General features: G+C 42.6%; 1 long non-coding RNA gene across 1 annotated transcript; it reads right to left on the bottom strand.

The window, feature by feature from the left end:
• Positions 1–7,341: 7,341 nt before the first annotated feature.
• Positions 7,342–7,855, bottom strand: LOC116583714. Its single transcript, XR_004282849.1, has 2 exons — positions 7,739–7,855; positions 7,342–7,629 (listed from the first exon to the last, which is right to left on the bottom strand). It is a non-coding gene; the product is annotated as an uncharacterized LOC116583714 (long non-coding RNA).
• Between the last annotated feature and the right edge of the window lie 4,829 nt (positions 7,856–12,684).

Here is a 12,684-nt window from a genome sequence, read left to right as displayed (position 1 = left end):
GATATTTTCTTTCTCCCTCTCCTGCCCATTCCCCAGCTTGTGCACTCACCCTCTCTCACACTCTCTCCCAAATAAATAAACAAATAAAACTTAAAAAAAAAAAAGGACAGTCTGACACTGGCATAAGGAGATATATATATATCTAAATTAAACAGAATTGAGATTGGAAATAAACACATATTTATGGTCAATAGATTTTTGACAAAGATTCCAAAACAATTCAATGGGGACAGAATAGTCTTTGGAACAAATGGTACTGGGACAATTGAATATCCCCATGTAAAAAGATGAACTTTGTACCCTACAAAAAGAAAATGAATCAAAATGGACCATAGACATACATTTAAGAGCTAAAATTGTAGAACTTCTAGAAAATAGGAAGAAATACCTGTGAGCTTGGATTAGATCAGAGTTCTTTAGATGCAACACCAAAAAAATGATCCATAAAAGAAAAAATTGATAAATCAGGTTTCATCAAAATTAACAACTTCATGCTTCAAAAGATACCATTAGAAAAATGAAAGAAGTCATAGACTGGGAAAAAGATTTCAAATTGTGTATCTGATAAAAAATTTGTATCCAGAATGAAGAACAGAATAAATAAAGAAGACAACAGCTCAATTAAAAATGGGCAAAAGATGTATCACCAAAGAAGTTATACAAATCACTGATAAGCACATAAAAAAATGCTGAACATCATTAGTGATCAGGGAAATACAAATTAAAACCACAATGAGACACTACTTCACACCAACTAGAATGGCTATAATCAACAAAACAAGACAATAGCAAATGTTAGGAAGAATGCAGAAAACTTAGACCTCTCATAACATTGCTGGCCGTAATGCAAAATGTTTATAGCTGCTTTAGAAAACAGTTTGTTTTTTTTAAAGGCAAATATAAAAGTATATGACATAGCCATGCCACTCCGAGAAATCTACCTGAAAGAAATGAAAACCTATCTCAAAAAAAGACTTGTTTGTAAATGGTCATAACAGCCTTATTTATAAGAGCAAATACTGAAACATCCACAAGTCCATCAGCTGATGAATGGATAAACAAAATGTTGTGGATCTATATAATGAAATATTATTCAGCAGAAAGGAAAAAAAGGAAGGGAGGAACAGAGGAAAGAAAAAGAAAGAGAGAGAAAGAGGAAGAGGAAGGAAGGAAGGGAGGGAGGAAGGCAGAGGAGGAAAGAAGGAAAAAAGGAAGGAAGGAAAGAGGGAAGGAAGGAAGGTAGGTAGGTAGGAAGGAAGAAGAAAGGGAGGGAGGGAAGAAGGAATTACTGATACATGCTTGTTATGTAAATGAGCCAAATATGGTCTCTGTGTATTGGACCCTAGGTTGACTATTTCAGTAGGCTGTGACCCATTAGCCAAAAAGCCTGATGAAACCCAAATTCTTATGTATTCAATCATTCTAAAAACAGTCCGAACAAGCAGATTTTTAACAATTTAGAGCTTGTCTGCTTTGCATTGCCCACTAAATCTCATCCCATATCTGCTAGCAGTAGATAAGACCCTGAGCTGCTCCTGCCCTCCTCTCAGACCCAGACAGCACTGTTGAGAGACCTCACTGAGATTTAAAAAAAAAAAAAAAAAAAAAAAAAAGCCCCATTTCTGATCAATCTCTCTGTGGGGAGTCTCCTTACTCTCTCCCCTTTCTGGATAGTGGTCCCAGAACCATAACCCTCTGGATGGTCTCATCCTGAAAGGGACTTACCCTCTCGTGCTATACTGAGCACGTCACTGCCTCTCTGGGTTTTATATATATATATATAAGAAATATGTATATATATATATATATACATATTATTCTTGATCACTCCAAAATCCTTTGGAACTTCCACAATGCTACCACATTGATGAACCTCAAAAACATTAAATGAAAGAAGCCAAACACAAACACTACATATTGTATGATTTCATTTGTGTGAAATGTTCAGAAAGGTCATATGTAGAGACAGATTAATATTTGTTTGATGTTGTATGTGTGGGTGGGGACTGATCTTACACAGGCAAGATGTGATGGATATGATGATTTGGGGCTATGGTTGCACAACTCTATAAATCTAAAAATCATTGAAATTAGTTACTAGTAAAATTTGTAGAATGTAAACTATATCTCATTCAGTTGTTTAAAAATTATGTTTGAGTGCTGATTTCACAAGGAGGAATCAATGTTGGGTATCGAAGCATGACAAATGCTCAGAGTTCCTCGTTTCTCAAACTGTCATTGATGTACACTGTCTTTGTTTTGAGCTAGGTGTATATAGAGGCAGGGCCACTGAAAGCAACTGTGCTCTGCCTTGTGGGCACCTGATGGGATTGCACTTTCTGGACCCTTGCAGTTTATAACACCATGTGACTTGTTCTGGCCAATCATCTGTGAGCGGAACTTTCATGCAGTCATTTCTGGGCAGAGTGTTTTCCAGTGGAAGGAGCTCCAGAAGGTACTCCTCTTTAGCCTCCTAGTAAACAAAAATTTCAGCGTTCCATAGGAACTGAAACTCTGGCATCCCCCAGCCAACCTGTGATGACAAGTAATTGGACAATAATAAACCTTTACTATGTTATTCCCCTGAGATCAAGGGATTATTTGTTACCATAGCATAAGTTAGCTCATCCTGACTGATACATCTGGGCAGCCAAATTTGAATGGAGTTCATTATTGGTCTGAATCCGAGCAATATCAAGTACCACAAAGGATTGTAGTACCATTTCATTAATCAGTCACTATGTGCCATATAGTCTGCAAGGTACCTGACATATTACTAATTCTCAACACATCATTTCCAAGTAGAAACTACTTTTCTCACTTTATATATGAGAGAACTGAACCTCAGCGAGTTGCAGTAACCTGAAGCAGGTGATATAAATCTGATCAGGTGCTAATATGAAACTCATTTACTCACCCAGTCACTCAATATTTGCTGTTTCCGATTGCCTGCTGATGTTATGCATTAGGCACCAGAAATATGATGGTGAACAAAGCAATCACAGGCCCTCCCCTCCCAGGGTTTAGACCCTTCAGAATGACTCAGCTGCCTCCTCCCTACCCCTGGAGATGGTTCAGTTGTCTGAGGAGGGGCCCCTGACATCCCTGTTTCTTAAAATCTCCCAGGTGATTCTGTAGAACATACAGGATCATAATCCAGATAACCCAGGCTTTCCGGACTCCAAACCCCTACTGACCCCTACTACCCAGTTGCTCAGCACATAACCCCTTGCTGGACCAGGTTTGACTGGGCCAGAGCAATTGGCAGGTTGACAATTCTCCTCACTTCCTCTAATAGACCTAGCCATGCTCATCTTCTATTCCCTCAACCTCTCCCACTCCCCATCTGCCCATGTTACAATAGGACCTTTGAGCTGAATGAGACATTAGAAAGAATCATGGTTTTCTAACATTAAAGCTCTTAATTACTTTTTTAGAAAAAAATTTTTATGAACATACAGTATGTTGATACAGATGTTAGTAAGACCTGAATGGAATTAGAAGATGGGATCGAGGACTTTTGTCCTTCTTTTGCCCCTTACCTGCGCCATCTCTCTGGAACCCTTGGGCTCTGAAAGGCATAGTTTGAAGGCTACTGGTATAGTCCTACTCCCTCATTTGATGCCACAAAAAGAGAATGGAGTTTCCCAAGTTCCCCAAAGCCACAGCTTTCTCAGTGGCAGACACAGAGGGAAGAACCTATATCTCCTTGATCTCTGCCCAGTGCTTTTGCCACCACAACCTGGAACCCTCCTGGCCATGTTAAGGGTAAAGTAAAGGTGGTATCAGTGTTGTTCTAGAACCTGAAAATATTCAACCAAAGAATAGCAGAGTATCATAAAAGGCCTCCTGGAGGAAGGAGTGGCTTAGTTGAGGTCTGAAGAATGAGTTGACCCTGGACAGGCCAAAAGAGGTGGGTAGCATTTCATCTTGAGGGAGCTGCATATGCAAAGGTCCTGAGGCAAGAGAGAGAAAGTGAAAACTTCAGCAGCTTCAAAGTCTGACCAAAGGACAGGCGACAAGAGATGAGGCTGAAATAGCAACCAGAGGCCATGATCATGAAGGACAATGAACACCATGCTAAGGAGATTGGACTTGAACTTTGTCCTAAAGACAATGAGGGCCACTTGGGAAAATTATGTATTATAAAACATCGCTTTGGCTCAGTAAGAATGGTCTAAGTTGATCACAATTTGACACAGAGACTCCAATTAAGCTACTATGATAACACATAGGAGGGAGGACAATATCGAGGGAGTGATAACTAGGCACACTGAAAGCCAATAAGGAGGTCACTGGCCAGGTCTAATGAATGATTAAGTTAGGGAGATGAGAAAAAGCAAGCACAAAGGATGACAATTGGGTTTCTCCTTTGGGCATCTGATGATGGGTGGTGGTGGGTGGGAAGCCATTCACAAAGACAAGGAACATAGGGGAAAGGGGATCTGTCTGAGCAGGGAAGATGTGAGATCAGTCCATCAGTCAAATGTTCTTATCTGCAAATCTCAGAAAATTCAATCCCAATTGGGTGAAACAATAAGGTTATGTACTATCTCATATTAAAAAAAAGCTTAGATGTAAGGCAGTTTCTGAGCTGGTTAATTCAGAAACTCAACAAATTCAGTAAAGATTCACATTTTTCTGACTCTACACGATCTCCCCAGCATGTCTGTGAGCAGCCCTCATGGTAGCAAAATGGCACAGCGGTCCTGAGCCTGACATCTTCACACAGTTTTTGTTCCCTAGGGCTATTGTAACAAAGTGTCATAAACTGGATGGCTTAGGACAGCAAAGTTTACTGTTTCATAGTTCTGGAGACCAAAACTCAGAAAACCAGATGTTGGCTTGGTTGTTTCCCTCCAAGAGCTTCAGTGAAGAATCTGTGAAGCCATTCTCTTAGCTTTGGGTATTGCAAAATCCTTGGCATTTCTTGGCTGGCAGCTGCCATAACTCCAATCTCTGTCTCTATCATTAAAGTGTGATGTCATTACACTGTACTCTCTCAGTATCTATGTCCAAATTTCCCTCTTTTTAGGGAAACTAATCATATTAGATTAGGGCCCACCCTATGCCAATTTGACCTCATCTTAACTAATTACACCTGCAATGACCCCATTTCCAAATAAGGTCACCTGCTAAAGTATCAAGGGTTAGATCTTCAACATACCTTTAAGGAATGTATAGGTCAAATAATGACCTATACCAAGTCAGAAAGGGAATGTGATGGCTAATTTTATGTGTCAGTGTGACTAAGCCACAGCATGCCCAGATATCTGGTTGAACATTATTCTGGGTATTTCTGTGAAGGTGTATTTGGATGAGATTAACATTGAAATGAATAGTTTGAGTAAAGCAGATTGTCTTCTTTAATGTGGGAGAGCCTCATCTAATCAGTTGAAGGAACACAAGGCACACAAAGGCTCACCCTCTCCCCAGGTAAGAGAGAATTCTTCTCCCTGACCACCTTCAAAATGAGACATCAGCCTTTCCCCCCCTTCAGATTCAAACAGAAACAGTAGCTTTTTATTAGATCTTGGTCCTGCTGACCTTCAGACTTGAACTCCACTATCGACTCCTGGCTCTCCAAACCTCAGACTCAGACTGGAACTAAACTATATGCTCTCTTGGATCTCCAACTTGCTGACCCACCCCACAGATCTCAAAACTTGCCCTTCTCCATAAACATGTGAGCCAATTCCTTATGGTAAATAGACACACACACACACACACACACACACACACACATATCGTATTGGTTCTCTGGAGAATCCTGATAACACAGGGAACCCGTTCTTCTTGGTATCTCTTCTATCCCTTTTTTAGAGTTAGGAAATCTTACTCAGAAGTCCTATTCTCACTGGCTGAATTTGGGGAATGGGGCTATCAAAATTGGCTTAGACTAATCTGAACTCCTCTGAATGACTTGGAAGAGATGTACAGACTGGAAAAATTAAGACTCCTCCAACATAGAAGAGGAGGAAGGACTCGCCAGTGTCAGCTACAGCAGAAAGTAAAGGAATTCAGGAACAGCAAGCCTTAGGTCAGGCCCCAGTCAGGCACCAGCCTCCAGGAGGCCGTGAGACACCAGTGACAATGACTTGCAGCTCTAGTCCAGCAAGCCATTATTCTTTCAGGGCCAGAACCTATCCCATCTATGAGCCCCTGGTGGAACCTATGAGTGAGTGAGAGTGGAAGAAGAATGTAGTTGTCTGGAAATGAGGAGGTGCTAAAAGCAAAGCCTTTGATACAATTTTAACAGGAATTTCTTTCCTCAGCCATGGAAATGTAGAGACTTTCAGATTTTGCCCACTTGTGTCATTCCCAGAACTCGTTGTTACTCTTGAAATGAACTGAAAGATGTTGCTGCTCTCAGAGAGTCCTCTGAGAGGAAGTCACATTATCTGTCTCCGAGAAGTAGGCTGTGAACATCTGTGGTCATGGAAAATACTACAGAAAAATCTCCAGGGGTTGGATGCTGTGTCTTCAGAAAACCAGCTGGTCCCTTTCCCCAGGGAGCTTACAATCTATTCTGGAACCCCAAAATATGAGGCTGGAATGAAAATTGCTCCCATTTGTAAGGAGTACTTTGTAAATGCCAGGCACGGAGCTGAGGACCTCACATGTGTCCAATTCTGTACTTCTTACAACATGACAAGATATAAGCCATTATTCCCATGTTATAGAAAAAGAAATGGGAACTCAAAACCATTCCCTAACTTGTTTGAGTTGAGATGAGTGGCCGAGTTACAACTCACACTTGGCTCAGTCACACACCAAAGCCTGGGTTCTTGCCCCTAAGACATGGGACAAATGATGTGTCTCGGATTCTGAGAAAAAGAGAAATTTTTGTGGGAGGGGTAGAGGTAAAGAGCAAAGATCTCCTGAAGGAGAGTAGTTTAAGGACGCTCACCTTGAACAATGAATAGAATTTATTATAAGCTTTTCTTTCTTTCTTTTTTTTTTCCAAAGTGAGACAGCAAAACACAGCAGGGAAAAATGAATTTTCCAAGGTCATGCCACAAGTCACTAGCCAAGCCTGGCCTGTCACTCCAAGTTCTGAATTCCCAGCTCACTGAATTCAGCAACTGAAGCATGGGTGGTGGGACTATGTCAAATTTGTCTGGAATAAAACACATACCCTACAATGTTTCCTCTCTCCTCCTTTCCCCACAGCGTCCCTCTCTCCCTCTGCAAACAGCCCTCTTACCGTCCCCCCACCAATCCATAAAGCATCCCAGGAAATGCCAGGATCTGAACACCATATTGGCCATGAGGGACTCGGTCAACTTCTTTGCCTTCTGGCTGTTCTAAACAAACAAAGGGCAGTGCACAAGTTATTAGTAAATACCAAGGCTTAGTTTATTGTATAAAACTTCAATCCAACAAATAAATGAGCCATCAAGTTTGAATTTATGTAGCATTCAGAACACATTAAAGCCATCTGACCATGACAAAGGCCTTTCCTGCTTTGAATGATGAAGCCAGCATTGCAAATACCCTTCGGATGAGACATTAAGCGAGGTCCTTTCAGTTTGTCTCTGGGGACTGTCAAGGTGGAAGGTAAAGGTTCTGGCACTTTTCTAAAGAATTCTTTTGGGAAAATCCCATCTTGGCTAACATCTCCTTTCTCTTAAAATTAAAAAAAAAAAAAAAAGGTTTGTGAGCCCATAACGGTCAGAACAATTACAGTCACTCAGCTAGGGGTCATCTAGCCGACCGCCCCAAGGTCCTTACTTACCTTGAGCGACTCTCAGAGAGACATCAAAGAACACACAACTTCTCATTAAAGGATCCTGGCAGCTGATCACAGGAGGTTCCAGATGCTATTGTGGCCTGTCTCAGAGCAGTTTCTCCATCTGCAAATTGGAGACAAGCAAATGAGATGATACAAGAAAGAGCATTTTAGGGGCGCCTTGGTGGCTCAGTGGGTTAAAGCCTCTGCCTTCGGCTCAGGTCATGGTCCCAGGGTCCGGGGATCGAGCCCCACATCGGGCTCTCTGCTCAGCGGGAAGCCTGCTTCCTCCTCTCTCTGCCTGCCTCTCTGCCTCCTTGGGATCTCTGTCTGTCAAATAAATAAATAAAATCTTTAAAAAAAAAAAAAAAGAGCATTTTATCAATTCCAAAGCCCAGTTCAAGTGAAGGTGTTATTGTTAACAATATATAAGAGAAACATTTCGGCCCCGCCTTCACATTCCAGTGTAGTTTCTCTCCCTTTAGTTGTAGGCAGTGGAAAGTTTCTCATCGCAACTGGCTTTCCTGCTTTTTCAGGGAGCTCCTGGGGTCTGCAGCTGCTATTAATGATTGGGGTTCAGTCACTGGCATGGAGCTCCATCTGGCCAAGGTCAGAGCCTCTCCGGCAGCAGGCGGTGTTCAGGCAGACAGTGCCCGGAGATGTATGTAGAGAACCTAGGAGAAATTACATTTGGGTGATCTTCTTCCCGTCGCACCCCCAAGTCCAACCCAAAGGAAGATCAAAGACAGTATTAAAAGTGCCCTAAAAAGGGCACTCCAAACAGTGCCCTAAAAAGGTTGAGGTCCAATAAATACGGGTGAGAGTGTTTGGAAAGGGAATATTCATTCAGCAGGTTGATCAGACACCCACCACGTGCAGTCACCATGTTGGCTGCTGATGAGTAAGACACAGGACCCGCTCTCTGCAGGGAGTCAGATATACACAGACTTGCTCAGAAGTAGATAGGCTCCGGCTGCAAGTAGCAACCAACCAGCTGTGCCTTGCAGAGCCCAGATGCACTCCCTTCATTTCAGGGCCCTTAGGGTTAGGACTGATGGGCATATGTAAGAGTTCCACGTCTTTTTAGCGCCTCTTTCTTTCACTTCCACAGGGATCTGGGTCATTAACTTCCTCAGTCTCATGTTGGGGTGGTTGATCTCAGCAGAGACACCATAAGGTGCATCCTGTGCAAATTCTCTACTAGAAGGCATACTGGGTGAGAGGAGTGCTGACAGCAACCACGGGCTCAAAGAGGACAAAGGAGACAAAGGGATCAAGCAGAATAAATGCAGTCCTTGGTCTAGATGTCTGAACTTTTGTATAAGAGCCGGAAATAATTACAAATACCTGTGAAATTCTCATGCTAGACTCTCAATCCCACTCAGTTGTCACCACAAGCCCAGGAAAGAAATGTTCACTGCCCCCCACCAGTAAATACGTTTTCCAAAATTCATAGCTAGTCAAGTCAGGATTTGGACTCAGACCTAGACAACTTCCAATCTAGACTCTGGGTTGGACTCGACACTGCCCCCGCCCAAGCCCTTGTTAAAGGCTTGATCTTTTGAAAATATGCTTTGAAGATTAACGTTCAGATGAGATGATGGGTATAAGGCACCCAGAGTAATACCTGGAACCTAGTACGTGGTGAATATATGCCAGCTACTTTGCATCCTACTGTTATTATCACACCGTGGCGGGAGCTCAGAGACCAGAATCCAGCTCTGACAGAAGGTGCTGAAGCAGCAGGGGACGTCAGGCAAATTATCAGTGTATTCAGGGCAGGACCCAGATCCTAAAAGAAAAGACAGAACCAGGTGAGTATTGGAAGGCGGATCTTTGTGCTAAGCAACAAGGCTACAGAGTATGTGTGTCAGTTGGTCCAACAGTCCATCCATCCAATAGAATTTTTCCAAGCACATCTCATGGGCCTGGCAGTGAGGATAAAGTGATGAACAAAACAAGCATAGCTCTGACCCCGTGAAGCTCATAGGTGGGGAGAATGGACCACAGTAAACAGAGAAAGAAATAAATCTGTCATGACACACTGAGGAAAGCATCATGAATGAGATGTGCAGGGAGCTCTCCTAGAGAACTCTGGAGGAGAAAACCTACTGAGAATATCAAGGAAGTTCTGTCCGAAGAGGTGAGGTGACACTTAAAACAGACGAGAAACATAAGAAGCCAGCCCAGGGAAGGAGGTAAGCAGAGCAAAGGGAGACCGGTCCTGCACAGAGCTGCCCAGTGGGTCCGCTGATAGCCAGTCTTGTTGGCACAAGAGCTCATTTTCAAGCCCTCAATTCATGAGAGAGTGTAAGGTGGTGAATGTCTCTCCCCGCATCACTGATTTGGAGACTGGGGCCCTGGGATCCTAAAGGAGCCAGGAGAAGCTAGGATATAAAAAACGAGGACACCAGTAGGGACCCAAGCGTTGACATCCAGATTCTCTCCAAATTCCTCCTGAGATGCCTTGAAGGAAGGTGTTGGTCTGGGGAACCTGATGGGGACAGGCCACCCAGTGAACTCTAGTCAGTCTGTTTTCCAAAGCCCCAAAAAGAGCACTACTGCTATTTACATTTCAATGTAAATCAAGCTGCCTTCAACCAGCAAGGCTGTGTAAACTTGCGTTTAATGTCAGGTTTATATTAATATTTGCATTAACAAGATTGATCGTTTACATAACAATGCATATGTACCGGCTGGGCTAGGTTTGGGTTTACACACATTTGCATAATGTTTACAGATTGATTGATTAGACAAACTGTGCATAAATCCAAGTAAACTACTCATTGTTTGTTTATTTTTTCTATTGGGGCTAGGTAGCCTATATCTTAATAAGTGGGCTAAACTGAACCTCAGTCCTCTACTATAACCTTCACAGAAAAGTAATTTTCACTGAAAAAGAGAGAGATGAAATCATTGGGGCTATTTTCTCCTTTAATCTCCCGCATTGGAGTGGCTAAGGAGGACCCTAACTGTAAACTATGCTCTAACAGAGATAAAACCTGGGCCGTAGGTTTAAAAATAAAATAAAATAAAATGGGATTCAAGACCCCTTCTGCCTTTGTAAGGGCAGGAGGGTTTCTTAGAGATGGTCAGGTGTGGCAGGGGCCTTGATGGGGCGCCTACACCAAGGGTCTGGAGAAGCCAGGGATGATTGCCGCTTCCTTGTATACCTTGACCATCTCCATCTGGCTGAAGAATGATCTGGATACTTAGTCCCCAAGCCCAAGCAGAGGAAAGCCTAGAAGCAGACAGTAGAAGAGACTGTAAAAGAGAAAGGTACCATGCAGAAAGAAATTAAAATCCACTAATTTTTTAAATGTCTTTTTTTTATTTTTCATGGACCTTCTCATGGAAAGTTCTGTTAATCACTTCCTCCACATTTGTGGCACAGAGTCTGCTGGGATCCATGCACAGCTCTGATCTGCATTCCAGTTCACTCCCACTGCACAAGGGGCACCGTACCACTCAACTGCGCCCAACAGATCTTTGGAAATCATGGAAATAAACAAAGACCAACCAAGTGAGAATAAGCAAAGGCTATTTATTCCAAGTTTGCTATTAACAAAGGAGTCAGCCACTGTCACTTGCATTCTGGCAGAGACACAAAGACAGGCAGAGGAGTGGGAATGTTTCATCATGGGAAGGGGAAAGTTTTCATGTATGCCCTTATTGGAGGCTGTTGGCCAAAGCTGGAGGTAGGCTAACTTGAAGCAAAGCATCCCTATGTGATGGGTTTGGCTTTCTCTGACTGGTATCTTAAGTTTAAGTGGGGACAAATATTAGAGAAGCTATCAGTTATTAACAAAGCCCAGGCTGTTTTGGGTCAGAAGCTACTGTTTAGCTTCTGGATCAGTTAGAAGCCTGACTTCCTGCAGGAATGACCCAGCAGGCTGGCTTCTGGGGCTGGTGATTAGAGATAAGGGTTTGGTTTCTTGGGCAGGCGGCTGCAAGTTGTGGGTCAGAGCTCTATTTTTATATAAGGTCCAGCCACTGTCTGTATATTCAATCCCCAGATACGGGTACTTTATAAAATAAGTAGTGTTTTCTGTGTGTATGTGTTTTTAATTTACAAAAGAGAGTTGTGCATAAATCTCTTGGTGTTCTTACTTTTCACATGCGATACTACATGCAATACTGTGAGTCAAGGGTATATCTGGGCTGTTGTATGTGTGCAGGACATTTCACCTATGGCTGAATATGCTCCATTGTATACATCCATTAGTATGCACCTTCCACTTTTCTATCAAGTTGCCTCGAGTATCCACCAACACTGCCAACATTGAGATCAAGAGCCTCGTATGTGGGGACACCTGGGTGGCTCAGTCGGTTAAGTGTCTGCCTTCGGCGCAGATCATGATCTCATGGTCCTGGGATCAAGCCCCGCATCAGGCTCCCTGCTCAGCAGGGAACCCGCTTCTCCCTCTCCTTCCCTCCCCCCACCCCCACTTACACTCTATCTCTATCTCTCTCTGTCAAATAAATAGGTAAAACCTTTAAAAAAAAAAAAAAACATAGATCTTCATATGTGTTCACTTAGGAAACAATATGCCAGACTCCCCTGTTCCTACACTCAGTGTAGGAGAACTGAGTCATAAGACACGTGCTCCTTTGTTTCTGTATCACTGGACTCTTCTCAGATGGTTATAAAAGTTTATATCTTGTCAATGATGCGTGAGGGTTCTCCTTTTCCCACATCCTTGACAACACTTGGTGGTAATAGGCTTTTTATTTATGGAAAATGGGAGGGTGCACAGTAGTCTCTATTCCACTGATGTTTTAATCTTCGGATTATTTATTTCAGAGAGGTTGAGTCTCTCATTATATGCTTATGACACATTCAAGATTTTCCCTTCTGGGAGCTGTCTGTATTTTTTACCCATATTCTACTGGTTTCCCTGTCTTTTTCTTGTTGATTTACAGAAGCTCCTTGTATGTTCTAGATGTTAAAC

Source organism: Mustela erminea, chromosome 2 (genome assembly GCF_009829155.1).
Source record: "Mustela erminea isolate mMusErm1 chromosome 2, mMusErm1.Pri, whole genome shotgun sequence".
Classification (NCBI taxonomy): Eukaryota; Metazoa; Chordata; class Mammalia; order Carnivora; family Mustelidae; genus Mustela; species Mustela erminea.
This window is presented reverse-complemented; position numbering and strand designations above follow the sequence as displayed.